Source organism: Sus scrofa, chromosome 6, assembly GCF_054392235.1.
Source record: "Sus scrofa isolate SSC_HxYL_T2T_F1_AM1 chromosome 6, Sscrofa_HxYL_maternal_Yorkshire_Landrace_v2.0, whole genome shotgun sequence".
NCBI lineage: Eukaryota > Metazoa > Chordata > Mammalia > Artiodactyla > Suidae > Sus > Sus scrofa.
Genome location: NC_139388.1, coordinates 47531082 through 47545711, shown reverse-complemented (window position 1 = coordinate 47545711; position 14630 = coordinate 47531082). Strand labels below are relative to the sequence as shown.

Below are 14630 nucleotides of genomic sequence, written 5' to 3'. Positions count from 1 at the left end.
AGATACGAAGTGTCATTGTTTAAGAGACAAATCTCGCTGTGGTACTGGTGACCCTGCAAATAGGATGTTCCATTTCATTTTCAAATCCTCGATGTTTTTCTAAGAGTTTCACTCTATACCAACTGTATTAAAAATGCACAATTTCATTGAAACAAGACCTGACCATTCTCAAAGACCTTTTATTTCCTGAATATTGCTGGAAACTTTGTTTTCCTATTCCTGAAACCTTTTATTAAAGAGCTGAACTTTATACATGTCATTAAGAAGAGTAAGTTTGGGCCATAATTTATCCTCAAGTGTTTTAAAAGTTCCCGGCTAAATGTCAACCATCTTTTACACTGAGGGACTCGGATATGAGCTGTGATAGGCATGTAATGATCGGTGGTATATATTGCAGTGCTGAGGCTTTTTGTTTTTTAATTGAAAGTGGATAATTAGGACTGAAGACATACTGAAACATCCTGTGAAAATACATCTTGTTTCATTACTATAGTCCAAGAGACGAAATTGGATGTGGGTCTAATCAGAATGGCACTTGCTTTATCAGTAGATGTGAATGGCACTGGAGCTATTCCAGTCCGCCTATCTTATTTTTTAAGTTTTATTGAGGTTTCATTGACTTACAAGGTTGTGATCATTGCTGCTGTACGACAGAGTGATTCAGTCAGAGCTGGACACATCCGTTCTCTTTCGTTCCGCACATGTTAAAAAGCAGGTTCAAACCTGAGGTGGCTTGAGGGGTGCTCTGTGTGAACGCACCTGAAGCGAGTGACGGGTCAGGCCCTGCATCCAGGTGCTGCGGGCAAGCGCTCAGTCTCTGGATGTTTCAAAGGGATTTCCAGTGCGACTTGGTACCTTGTTGTTGTGGCTGTTTGCAGACAGTATTTCAAGATGAAGACCTTAATGAGAAAAGTAAAATGAGCTCAAAAGGAGGGCCCAGAATCTGCTGAACTCAACCTTCTCAGAAAGTCTGTGACCAGAGAGCAGGTGAGGAGTTCTCGCTGTGGCTCAGTGGATGAAGAACCCGACTTGTCTTCGTGAGGACGTGGGTTGGATCCTCAGCCTTGCTCAGTGGGTTAAGGATCTGATATTGCCACAAGCTGTGGCACAGATCGCAGATGCGGCTCAGATCTTTCATCGCTGTGGCTGTGGTGTAGGCCTGCAGCTGCCGCTCTGATTCAACCCCTAGCGCCTGTGAACTTCCATATGCCGCACGTGTGGTTCTAAAAATTAAAATTAAAAATTAAAATTAAAAAAAAAATAGATAGCAGACACACAGGCTGAGAGACAGCTGCCGGCCTCTGAGAGTGGGGAGTGTGGGGGGAGGGAGGCTGGGGTGTTAAGGCAGGGCCATCTGCTCCCCGACCCCCCAGGCTCCCTGGGGTGAAAGCCAGACCCAGAGGTCTGAGCCCACCTCTAGACCCAGAGATGCCCCTGATCAGGCCAGGATGGAGCCAGCCTGGCCCAGAGATCAGTGTCTGACATCTACTTGCCCTCTGCCTCCACACCAGGAATCCCCCCCATTCTTCCCGCTAGGACCTCAGTGAACCTGGTGAAATGGGAGACTGGCAGAGCCGGCCCCTGCAAACGGGCCTCCTCTGGCCTGTCAGTCAGGTGACATGCTCCCTGGAGAGCAGAGGTCCAAACCTGAGGGATAGGAGGTGGGGCGGATCGCCCCTGCCGGTCCTTGAAGAGAATAAAATAAGACCAGCCAGCTCTCACGAGCTCTGCCCAGTCCCTAGCACTATGTTCAGTGGGCACTTCTGGATTCTTTCTCTCTTCCTTTTTTCCTTCCTTCTCTTTTTTTTTTTTTTTTGCTTTTTAGGGTCACACTCATGGGATATGATGGAAGTTCCCAAGCTAGGGGTCAAATCCGAGCTACAGCTGCCAGTCTACACCACAGCCACGGTAACGCAGGATCCGAGTTGTGGCTGGGATCTACACCACAGCTCATGGCAATGCCGGATCCTGGCCAGGGATGGAACCCGCCTCCTCATGGATACTAGCCCAGTTCGTTTCTACTGCACCACAATGGGAACTCCGGCACTTCTGGTTTCTGATGGGAGAGAGAGCAGGGCCTGTCTCCGGGTGCTACCGACCACCCCCCCCTCCTCACCTTCCACCTGCAGCCCAGGGATGCTGCTCAGAACCAAACCAACCTGCCCTCCCTCCCTGGGAGCCAGCATCAGGGTGACAGCAATGAGACAAGGCTGAAATCTTCTGGCCAGGAATCCTAACATGGCGGTGGCTTGTGGGCCTCAGGGGGATCAGGAGCCCTCCTCAATTGATCAATACCCTGCATTTGAGCCTTCGTCCCAAGAGAAGTTTCAGCATTTGTGCCAGATTCTCAAGGAGTCCGTGTGAATTTGGGTGCAACAAGCACAACTGACCTCGTGATGGCTTCAGGATGAGGCAAGTGGATTCTCTCACTAAATGGCCAGTGGGAGGCAGAGCGGCCCTGGGGTCCATCCAGTGACTCGACAGGGTATTCAAGGACTCAAGCTCTCTCCACTTTCCCCTGCTGTCCACTGCATGGTCACCTGTCCTTGCGCCAGGTCCTCTCTGGTCTCAAGATGATGGAGCGCAAAGCTTCATCTCTCCCTGGACATGCTTGGGGAACAGGGAAAGGATGCAGTGGCCCTCCCAGACCTCTTTGGCACATCCCATGGGCCAGTGTGCAAGCCAGGGAAGCGTGGACTAATCAGGTTTAGCCCTGGCCTGCTTGGGGCTGGGGCTGCTGCCCTGGGCGGTGAGAAAGAAGGTGGACCCCAGGCACAGTCAGGATCTGTCTAGGGGAAGGAAGAGAAGATGGGCTTTGTGTCAAGACCCCCCAGAGATGAAAGCTGTTGACCAGAACCCTGAGCTGGAAGGAAGGTAGAAGCTAAAACAAGAAGAGGACCTAAACCCCACAGAGCACCTTCAGGAGGGTTGCAACAGAGATGATGCTCCAGATCCTTCTGGGGTCCCAGGAGGTACCTGACCTGGAAGAGCATGGCTCCCCCCAAGCAACAAACCCAGGCCACTGGCCCCAGGCGTTCTGCCCTCCTCACCTCTGGCTTCTTCTCAGGGCTCCTTCTCTCAGCTCATCGGTGAAGTCCCTCAAGATGTGAGCACGAGGAGTCCCTGTCATGGCACAGCAGAAACAGATCAGACTAGCTTCCATGAGGATGCATGTTCAATCCGTGGCCTCGCTCAGTGAGTTAAGGATTCAGTGTTGCCATGAGCTGTGGTGTAGGTCATAGACGAAGCTCAGCTCCTGCATTGCTGTGGCTGTGGTGTAGGCCGGCCGCTGTAGCTCCAATTCTGTCTCTAGCCCAGGAACTTCCATATCCCATGGGTGTAGACCTAAAAAGACAAAAAAAAAAAAAAAAAAAAAAAGATTTGAGGATGAGGCTGGTCCCTGTCAACAGCACCTGGGGATCGACCTGTGTTGCCCTCCCCCTGCAACCTACAGATTTCTTTCCAGAAAAAAGGAGTCTATTGCAGTCACTGGAGGACCCTCTCTAGAGTCCTCCGGGTCTCTCAATCCATGTCAGGCTAGCCTGGATCCTTGGGAGAAGAGACTTAAACACCAGGTCCTGCCTCTGTATGACTTGGTGTGGCTACCCCTCTGGCTCCAGGTGACCACCAAAGTGGCCCTGGGATCACAAGACCAGGGGCCCTGCAGATGCATCAGCAGGAGCCTGAGGGGGGGAAAAATGAGTAGAGACAGGGAGGCAACCTTTGGTCAGTCGGAAACCTTGCCCAGGGCTCCTTCCTCCAGCCACCGCTCAGGACGCTGACCTCTTCCTTGTCACAGGCAGTTCATTCTCCGTGGGCCTGTCCTGCGGGAAGAGTCTGCATAGGGCAGGAACTTGAAGTCTGAGTACAGTGGGTGACCTTGGGCTTACGCTTGCAGAGTCACAGTGTCCTCCCGTGCAACGTGAGGACAGTAACAGCACAGAGCCCATGGCCTTCCAGGGAGAATTCTGTGTCAAGGGAGACGCAGAGAACTTGGCACAGCCCAGTTAAGTACCCTTGAAAGTGTGTTGGTTGCTTCTTCCTCCTACTGACCTTCCAAGAGCCTCTGGTGGGGTTGGAGTTACACACATACACCCCGAACCCTGCTCCATATGCTGCTGGCCTAGCAGCCACCCATAGGAGGCACACGGGAGCCAGGCAGGGTGAGCAAGGAGGCCCTTTGACTCCAAGATGTGGGGGTTAAAACCTCGGGATTGTGTAATTCAGATAAACATGTCTGCATTAAAGGGGAGAATGTAATAAAAGTTGCCTAACATTGAAAGATAAAACAAAACTGCAGAGAAATTTGGTGCTTGCTTTGGGCCATGCCCCCAAGCTGGGGCTAGGACGTGTCCTCAGGCTCCTCGGAGCTCAGGGTGCTTGGGGGCGGATGGAATCACAGGTTGGGACCCAGGAGGCAAAGAGGAGCCCTGGAGGGCATCAAGGGTCTGCTGATAAATTCCTTTCATTTTTTAAACTGTGAAACTCTTGACTATGTTTTTAAAAGTATGTTTAAATTTTAGGATATGCGCTGCCAAAGCGAGCACAAGTATTTTTAAATTTTAATAGAGATTTAATTTAAAAAAATAATTGTAGGAAGTTCCCATTGCGGCTCAGCAGTAATGAGCTCAACTAGTATCCATGAGGATGCGGGTTTGATCCCTGGCCTCACTCAGTGGATTAAGGATCCGGCATTGCCATGAGCTGTGGTGTGGGTTGCAGACGTGGCTCGGATCCCATGTTGCTGTGGCTGTGGTGTAGGCTGGCAGCTGCAGCTCTGATTCAACCCCTAGCCTGGGAATCTCCATATGCCTGGGTGCAGCGCTAAAAACAAAAAACAAACAAACATAAATCATTGGAAAACACACACACACATACACACACACAGTGAAATGTACAAAGGGAAATTGGTTTCTCCTTCCCAGATGAGTCAGTGATCTGGTAAGTTTATCCAGCCAGACGTCTTCCTGTTCACGTACACACACACACACACACACACACACACAGAGTTGCATAGACTCACACAGATATGAGACACAAACACAATCACAGATGGACAGTTGCACAGACACATCACATAGATATGCAGATGTCATGCTCACATGCAAATGGCAGACACAAAGGGACATGCAGCACTCACACTTGTGCACACACACTTAATGTTGTATAGACACAGACACACACACACTGAACCAAAGACACATGTGCACACATGTCCAAGCAGATACACAAGCTTGCACATATGCACATGATTTTTAAACTATGGCATCAAACTATTCCTACTAATCCACAGTCTGTCTGCCTTCAAAATATAGAAGATCATCTAACAGATTTCTAGATACCCACCACCCAGACATAACAAATATTAATAGCTGGAATATTTGCTTCAGATCCCTTCTCAAAAATCAAACGAAATGGTACAGACCAGTTTAAACCCCCCCTCTACTCCCGCATAATTGCTATCCAGAAGTTGCCACAACCCTGTGCATATTTTTATACTTTTGCAACACATGAATGTATTTATAAACAATGATGACATCTGTGTATGTTTCAAACTTACATAAATGGTATCCCATGGGTGCCTCCTGGCATTTCCTTTTGACCATTTGCTCTTCTCACATCCCTGGGCCTGGTAGGTACCCTCCCTTGTCACTCCTTTGATCCATGTGGCGGGGGGGGGGGGGGGGGTGCCTCCTGCCCCATCCCCTGCTCCCTCTGTCCCCTCAGCCAGCATTTCTGTGCATTTTATGCCAAGAGCCCCCAAAGGCCTCTTCTGGTGGAACTGGGTCTTTGATGCCTTTGCTAAAAACAGTAGTCTCTGGCCATGGGGGTGTCAGAGGGAAGGACCAAACAGCTCCCTGCTCCCCCAACCCCCCCCCCCCCACAGTGCCAGCCAGCTGCTTAGGAAGAGGTATTTGGGTGGGTGTGGTCCACTCCTCCTCTGCTCTGCTCCCTCCTCCTTCCTGCCCTCCCTCCTCCCCTCCTCCTTCCCTGCTCCCCCTCCCCCCTCCTCTCTCTCCTTCCTTCTCCCTCCACCTCGAGGCGATGCAAGCCTCTGGCTGAAAAGCTGGAAGGTCACCCAAGGAAGCACAAGAAGAAAAGGCATCTTGATATTTTTCAAAATATTATCTCCCTACGAATTTTTACAGTTCTGTTTTGCATTTAGGTCCCTTATTCTTTCAGAATTAACTTTTGTTTGTCGTTTGAGGTCAGCGTCTAAAAAAAGAATTTGTTCTTCAAAATGGCTAGCCTGTCTTTCAGGTGCATCAACTAGGAAAAGTGTTAGGTTAGGATTTTGATTGCGACTGGGGAGAATCGAGGTCATCTTATTTTTGCTTTCTTACAGAGGAATGTGGGAATACAGGTAAATGGTAAAAAAATGAAAATATCTGTTATTTTGGTAATTTGAATTAGCTATAAATAAGCCCTCCCCCCTTCCACTCTGGCCAGCTCCTATTCCTCTTCCTAGGGAACCTCGGTTTGGTTGTGTGACAGGTTTAATTATTGATACCAATTCTTCCCTGCCCTTTGGTGGCTTTAGATATCTATGCCCATTTGCACAGCATCATGCTTGGCAGAATATACCCCTCATGCACCAATACTGGCCTTCACCAAGGCGAGGTTAGCAGATGCAGCAGAGCAGAGGCTTGAAGTATGAGCTGAGTTTGCCTCCAGAGCCTTTGCCATTGCTGTAGGAAGAAAATGCCCCAGGCGGCCGCTGACCCTCCAGGCAGAGCCTCAGAATGAGACACGAGGGGTGGGGCTGCACCAGCAACCATGGATGCAAGAGAAAGAAATGCTTACTGCTATGCACCACTGAAATTGCATTTGTTACACAGCAAAAGCTGACTAATACAAACTATATGCTTGTGTGTGTGTGTGTGTGTGTACAATCCCAATCCTATCTGAGTGAGAATGTGTATATGCTCTCTGACACATTTTACTCTATGATTTATAATCATATCTATTTATTATAGATTATGGATGATTAGATGGCATATCAAATTACATGTGTGTGTTGGTTGTGTTTGTTTATGACATAACTTGGCCCACCCCCAACATCTGCAGGGCCCAGAGCAAGACGATAAATAGAGACCCACATATCATACGTCTAACTACTTAAAAGGGATATACCAAACTCAAAACTGTTAAACCAAATACATTATCTGTTCCAACCTTGACAAATTTGCCTTTACAGTGACCTGGAAGGCAGGATTCCCTTTGGTGTAGTGAACTGGAATGTGGCGGCTGGGAAGAGATGGTCCAGGCCGACCTCCTTCTCTCACTGCACCTGCCTGCATCACACCTACTTGGCACCTCCAGGCTGTCCACATGGCTCATGGATGGCTTTCCCTTGCCCACCCCTCGGACCTTGGGGTGCACACATTGGTGAACACTGTTCACCCTCAGGACAGTGTAGCTCAGGAAGAGGCTCACTCAGCCCCTAAGAGTGGGCTGGAGGCTGTCGGGGCAGGAAATTCCAGGGGCCCAAGTGCAGTGGTACATGTAGGTCTCTATGGCCTCTTACCCTGTGGACCAACCCATCTTCCTCTTGCATAACGAATCCTTTCTTTCCTTTTTCTTTTCTTTTTTTTTTTTTTTAGGGCCACACTCACAGCACCTGGATGTTCCCAGGCTAGGGGTCGAATCAGAGCTGCAGCAGCCAGCCTACACCACAGCTTATGACCACGCTGGATCCTTAACCCACTGAACGAGGCCTCATGGATACTAGTCGGGTTCATTTCTGCTGAGCCACAGTGGGAACACTGTGAATCCTTTCAGTGGATCCTTTCTGTTGATCTTCACCCATGTGCAGCATCTCCCACTAAAAAACTAAACTTTTCATGTTCCGGCATCCTCTTCCAGCCCCGTCCCGGCCTCGTTCCACCCTCCCAGTGGACGTGATGGAAAGAATGGGCTCCTACTCACCTTCCAGTCCCTCCTTAATCAATTCCAGTCACCTTTTGGCCTTTAATTCCTTAAAGCCACCAAACAGCTCTTCCTTAGGTTACCAGAGACCCATGTCCTCGTCATTTGAAGGGCTTTTCTCAGCCACCCCTCCCCCTTCCTCACATGATGGCCATCTGTGCCGCCCAAGAGCTCCCAGCTCTCTTCCTCTGCAGGCTCCGTGGCAGCGTTGTCCCTCCCTGCCTCCTCCACAGTTAGGCAAGACCCCCTCCTCAAATGGGAGACGAGCCTGAGGGGCTGGTGTGCCAAGCCCCCCTGGCTTCCCAGCCCCGGAAGTTATGGAAGCTGGTTTCACGATGGAACGTCCACCCACCCAGTTCCCAAGTGACCCCGATGAGTCCCTGCTGACCTGCGTGGGCCTCACAGAGTGAGGGAGAAATTAACTTGAGTCTTTTTCAGCCTTGGAGATGTTAGGAGAGTTCCTGCTGTGGTGCAGCGGATTCAGGGTCTGCTGGTGTTGCCTCGGGTTGCTGCTGAAGCTCCGGTTCCATTGCTTCTCGGCCTTTTGGCTAAGATCACGTGTAGTACCTGAAGCTCTGGTTCCTTCCCTGGCCTGGGAACATGTGGATGGGAGCAGACAGACAGATACACACACACAGGAAAAAATAAAAGGAGAGAGATGTTAGAGTTTAGTAAGTTTCTGCCACATAACTGCACCTGTACTTGACACCTGCAGAACCCAACGTGCCCCTATTTCTTCTCCCTCTTGCTCAGCCCTCTGCTTCTCAATTTTGTTTGCTGGCCCATCCCCCCATCTGGCCACGCCCAGGCCTCCTCTCCTCCTCTCACACTTGCTCCCTCCACAATCTCACACAGCTCCGTGGGGTCAATGACTCACAGATGCAAAGCTCCCCTACTTGATGCTTCCCGCCCCACCTGCTACAGGTCCGGCCCACGTGATGCTTCCGCTGGGGATGTCTCTGAGCTTCCCCAGACTCAACCTATCCTGACTCAGACTCATGATCCTGCCCCCGCCCCCAAACCTGGCCTCCTCCCAGTGTTCCCATCTCGCTCTGCCACTCAGCTGTGCAAGTGAGACCCTGGCACGGCTGGGGGAACCCCTTCTCCTTGTCCCTCTTCTCCATCTCCCCTCTCCACCCTTCACCAGGGGCTGTCCAGTTACTCCTCACACCCACCCACGGGTCTCATCGGATCGCTCACCTGGCTGCTTGCGGCTCGATGCTTCCGGTCTCGTGTCAACCTCGACCTCACAATTTATTGTCCTCATGACAGCAAAAGGGATCTTTGCAAAAGAGCATAGAACTGCTTGCTTAAACCTTGCCGAGTCGTCCCTTTGCTCTAAGAGAAGGGGAAGAACACCACCCTCGCCAGCGTCTGAGCGAACATGACATGTGCGGACTGGCCCCCTCTCCTCCAACCCTATTTCCGTGCTTCCCCTCGTGCTCTGCTGCGGGGTGTGCACCTTGGGAAGTCCCCTCTAAAGTGGAGATTATTGCAGGAGGTCTGAGGCAAGCATGCTGGGCATCCAGGCCACCATATTGGCGCTTGGACGAGGGGTGCAACCTTGGACGAGGCGCCTCTCTTCCCCGAGGCATTGTCTGATGGGAGCTGATGGCTACAGGCTTTCTGCAGGCAACACTCCCAGAGGCTGGGGGAATAAGTGCTTTCTTACAGAAGGGGGATCTGGTGGTGCAGGAACTATCTGACACAACCATTCCTGCCATGACTGGGCTCCATTTTTTCATAGATGTCCAGGGAGCCATTCCTCCAGGATTCTGGCGTGCCCCTCCTGGGGGGATATAGAAGAGGAAGGCGAGTGGGATTAATTACAGCCCCCACTGCTGCAGCAGGTCTGGAGGCTACAATGGATACTTACTTGCCTTCCTTTTCTTAATTTTTTTTTTTTCTTTTTAGGACTGCACCCGTGGCATGTGGAGGTTCCCAAGCTAGGGGTCGAATCAGAGCTACAGCTGCTGGCCTGCACCACAGCAACACAGGATCTGAGCCACATCTGGGACCTACACCACAGCTCACGGCAACGCCGGATCCTTAACCCACTAAGGCCAGGGATCAAACTTCATGGTTCCCAGCCAGATTCGTTTCTGCTGCGCCATGATAGGAACTCCTGGCTTCCTTTTTTGATTCTGGATTTCCCCCACCCTCAGCTAGTGACTCTTCTGGTCTCAGGGGTTTACCTGGTAAAGTAACCAGGCCCTCATTCCTGAGGGGCCTGCAACTGGCCATCATGACCTTCTCAGAGTTCTTGCACTTGCCCGCTTACTGTCCAAGTTGGGCTGGGGAATACCAACCAGCAAATGAATTCACCAGGCACCAAATCTATTTCTCCATGCTCCCACTGTGTAACCAAAATGCTACCTCTTTCTGGTGACCAGGGTCTGTTACCCCTGCCAAGATGGGGACTCTTCTTGCTTGCTGGCCCCTCGGCTCGGGAGGCATCTCTAGCCATAATTCATGGAACCCTTGCTGTGTTCCTTGACAGAAGCCTTCTTCATGGTGCTAGGCTTTAAACCCAGGGTTGTGGGAAGCATGAATTCCCCAAGTGGGTGGCTAGGAGTGATGGTAAGCAGGACGCTCTTACTTCCACTTCTGGGCTCCCAGACTCCTCTTACCTATGACACAGTGTATCCGTTTCCAATTGCTGCTATAACAAACTACCCCAAACTTGGCAAGTTAGAACATCCTCAATTTATTACCTATTCTAGTGCAGGAGGTCAGAAGTCTGAAATGGATCTCACTGGGTTAAAAGTCCCCTTGTGGCTCAGTGGGTTACGAATGCAACTAGTATCCACAAGGATTCGGGTTCATATCCTGGCCTCACTCAGTGGGTTAAGGATCCGGTGTTGCTGTGAGCTGTGGTGTAGGGTGCAGACTTGGCTCAGATCCTGCTCTGCTGTGGCTGTGGCATAGGCTGGCAGCTGTAGCTCCAATTCGACCCCTCGCCTGGGAACTTCCATATGCTGCAGGTGCAGCCCTCAAAAGCAAAAACAAAAACAAAAATAAAAACACGCACCAGGAGTTCCCGTCGTGACTCAGTGGTTAACGAATCCATGAGATGGCAGGTTCCATCCCTGGTCTTGCTCAGTGGGTTGAGGATCGGGTGTTGCCGAGAGCTATGGTACAGGTTGCAGACGCAGCTCAGATCCCACATTGCTGTGGCTGGGGTATAGGCCAGCTGCTACAGCTCGGTTTGGACCCCTAGCCTGGGAAACCTCCATATGCTGTGGGAGCGGCCCAAGAAAAGGCAAAAAGACAAAACAAAACAAACAAACCACGAACCAAAAACCAAACACACAAACAGGGAACCCCCCAAGGCCTGCATTCCTTGTGGAGGTTCTAGGAAAGAATCCATCTCTGCCTTTTTCAGTCCCTGGAGCCTGGCTCCTTCCTAGTCTCATGGCTCCTGCCATTGCCAAGCCAGCAATGACTGGTTGAGGCTTTCTCACAAGCCATCACTCTGACACTCTCTTGCTTCCCTGTCACTAGAAAGACATTGTCCCCACCCAGATAATTGAAGATAATCTCCCCACCTCAAGACCCTGTCTTAATGACACCTGCAAAGTCCCTTTTGCCAAGGAAAAGGAACATGGTCACAGGTTCTAGAATCAGGACATGGACATCTTTGGGGGGAGGGGTTGTTATTCTGCCGACCACACAGGTAGACCCGTGTCAACCTAAGTTGATTTGAAGTGTACCCTTTGCTCTGGAGAATGGCACCCCATCTTTGCAAAATATTATCTCTGAACTGGCACTTTAGCTGTGCTTGTAACAGGCTCCTCCATTGCTTTATCAGACTGGCAGATTCAGGATGATATGGGAAGTGACATGACCACTGCATTTTTAAAACTTTATTTTTAAATTTTATTTTATTTTTTGGCTGTGCCTATGGCATGCAGAAGTTCCAAGCCCAGGAACCAGAGCCATGGCAGTGACAACGCCAGATCTCAACCTGCTAAGCCACCAGGGAACTCTGATCAGGGTATCTTATGGTCATGTGCCAACCCTCACACCTCCATTCACTGACACAAGGTTTTGTGGGACCCTGTGTGGGTGTATCAAATATTCTGGAAGCCCTTGGAGAGTTGTCTGGCTTAGCTTGTGGGCAGAAAAAGCAAATTTGTATCCAGAATATGTGTTTACTCCTCACATAATGAATCATTGCTCTTTTCTCTCCTTTTTTTTTTTTTAGGGCTGCACCCATGGCATATGAAGGTTCTCAGGCTAGGGGTCGAATCGGAGCTATAGCTGCCAGCCTACACCACAGCCAACAGCAACATGGAATCCGAGCTTTATCTGCATCCTATACCACAGCTCACGGCGATGTCATATCCTTAACCCACTGAGCAAGGCCAGGGATCGAGCATACACCCTCATGGACAGTATGTCAGGTTCTTAACTTGCTGAGCCACAGTGGGAACTCCCAGTGGCCGTTTCTTTTCCCTGGCTAGGGGTCGAATCAGAGCTACACTTGCTGGCCTATACCTCAGCCATAGCAATGCTGGATCCAAGACATGTCTGCGACCTACACCACAGCTCACAGCAACACCACATCCTTAACTCACTGTACAAGGCCAGGGATTGAACCCACAACCTCGTGGATCCTAGTCGGGTTTGTTACCACTAAGCCATGATGGGAACTCCTGATCCTTTTTTCTGATAGGGATGGAAAGTAATACATTTGCCAGCTCAGTTGCCAAATACCATGTACCGAGGCCATGAAAATTTGTGCTGTAATTTTGACTACTACTGTGCTGGGTTTGCCCTATCATCCTCTAGGACCTGTCTTGTTTCTGCAGGGGCCAAAACTGGTCAGTTCAATTGAGCTATAATGAGGACTACTACCCTTAGCTTTTGTGTGTGTCTTTTTTTTTTTAGGCCACATCCACGGCATACAGAAGTTCCTAGGCTAGGGGTCAAATGGGAGCTCTAGCCTCCAGCCTACACCACAGCCACAGCAATGCCAGATCCGAACCACGTCTGCGACCTATACCACAGCTCATGGCAACGCTGGATCCTTAACCCACTGAGAGAGGCCAGGGATCGAACCTGCATCCTCATGGATACTAGTTAGATTCGCTTCCGCTGAGCCATGATGGGAACTCCCTCCTTTAGCTTTTAAAAGGTAGCTCCAGGAGTTCCTGCCACAGCACAGTGGGTTAAGGATATGGGGTTGCTGCAGCTGTGCCATAGGTTGCAGCTGTGGCTGGAATTTCAATCCTCGGCCCTGGAACACCAATACGCTGCAGGTGCGGACAATATAAATAAATACATACATACACACCAAAAGCAGCTCCAGTATCTGCTAGCACGTTACCCCTCCCCCAGTTTGGATAAGATATTGTGGGTTTTTTTGTTTGTTTTGATGTTTTTTTCAGCCAAGCCCACATGTGGGAGTTCCCAGGCCAGGAAGCACGCTGGCCACAGCAGCCACAACACTGGATCCCAAACTGCTGAGCCACCAAGGAACTCCAAGACATATATATATATATATTTTTTTAGTTTTCTGTTTTGGAAGGGGGCAGAAGGCAATTTCAGAGGCTTTCTTACCCTCCAGGCCAAGGAGTCAAAGTAGGAGTTGTGACCACGACTAAGTATCTAATTACACTTTGGGGAGGGGGAAAAGGTGGACTGGGGGAATCTATGGATCCAGTGGGTCTGATGTGAGCCAGACCTGGACCAGCCTTCAACCAGTTACCTGGCATGTCTGCCCCCCTCTAAGGGAGGGCCCCCATGGTGCACCAGAGCTCAGCCTATGGTTACCAAGTCGGACCAAATCCTCGATGGGCTTGAGCCACTCTTTCCCCAGTGTTACCTTTTGGAGAAGGGCTAGGGGACTGCTTACCAGATAGACTTGCTTTGCTGTTACAGGCTTCTCCCCGGGGGCTTGATTTCTCCCTTAGTCACTGGGTTCCTGGTCTGAAAACAGGCGCTCCTCCAGAAACCGGGCAAGGAAGCACGGCATTTTTTTTTTGGTTGGGACGATTGCCCTCAGGCTCCCGATTATCCCTTCTTGATTTCTTTGATTGTCCAGAACATCTGTTGGATGCCCATCTCCCTTGCCCCCAGGGATTACCTTGTCCTCCAAGACGCGCTGTAGGCCAGGCCACTTGGGGCCACCCTGACCTGACCGACCGCTCATGCTAGTAATGGCATCCACCTCCCTTTGGACGTGTAACTATCACCACCTGCCCTCCATGGTTTGGGGTTCTCTTGCCCTCGCTGCTGTTAGGGACCCTGGTGCCCTGACAGACCCTCCTACCTGCAGCTGGACCCACGGGCGGTCTGTCGCCCGCCGTCTCGGCGACGCATGCGCACTCTCAGCGCTCCGTCCCTACCGGAACAGAGGCCTCCACCGGCTTCCGGTTTCCTCTGCCTGGGGGCTTTAGGACAGTCAGCCCAGCACGCCCACTTCACAGAGCCCTTTAATTCCTCTTTCCACCACCCTACTCCAAAATGCTGGCATTTCTACAAGTCTGAGCCATGACTCCTTCCGTGCTTCCAGGAGCCATCCTAGAAGCTTTTTGGCACCGTCTCCTGTGGTCCTTGCTGGGATGTTGAATCTTGCATCCAGGGAGGAACGTGCTGTCACATTAAGTTCATCAATCATTCCAACCTGATGCATCTCTCATCAGGCTCCCCCATCAGACCCCAGTCCACCTGTGCTCTCCTGACTCCTGCCAGTA

The 14630-nt window shown here is 50.7% G+C and overlaps 1 long non-coding RNA gene across 7 annotated transcripts; it reads right to left on the bottom strand.

The window, feature by feature from the left end:
* Positions 1-159: 159 nt before the first annotated feature.
* LOC102158826 (uncharacterized) lies at positions 160-14256 on the bottom strand. Of its 7 annotated transcripts, none has more exons than XR_014806034.1 (7): positions 14207-14256; positions 13790-13863; positions 9130-9211; positions 8318-8521; positions 3051-3345; positions 2391-2610; positions 160-899 (listed from the first exon to the last, which is right to left on the bottom strand). It is a non-coding gene; the product is annotated as an uncharacterized LOC102158826 (long non-coding RNA). The 7 variants fall into 7 exon arrangements; XR_014806037.1 differs by lacking the exon at positions 13790-13863 and adding an exon at positions 3722-3837; XR_014806031.1 differs by lacking the exon at positions 2391-2610 and having other exon boundaries at positions 540-899; positions 13790-13879.
* Between the last annotated feature and the right edge of the window lie 374 nt (positions 14257-14630).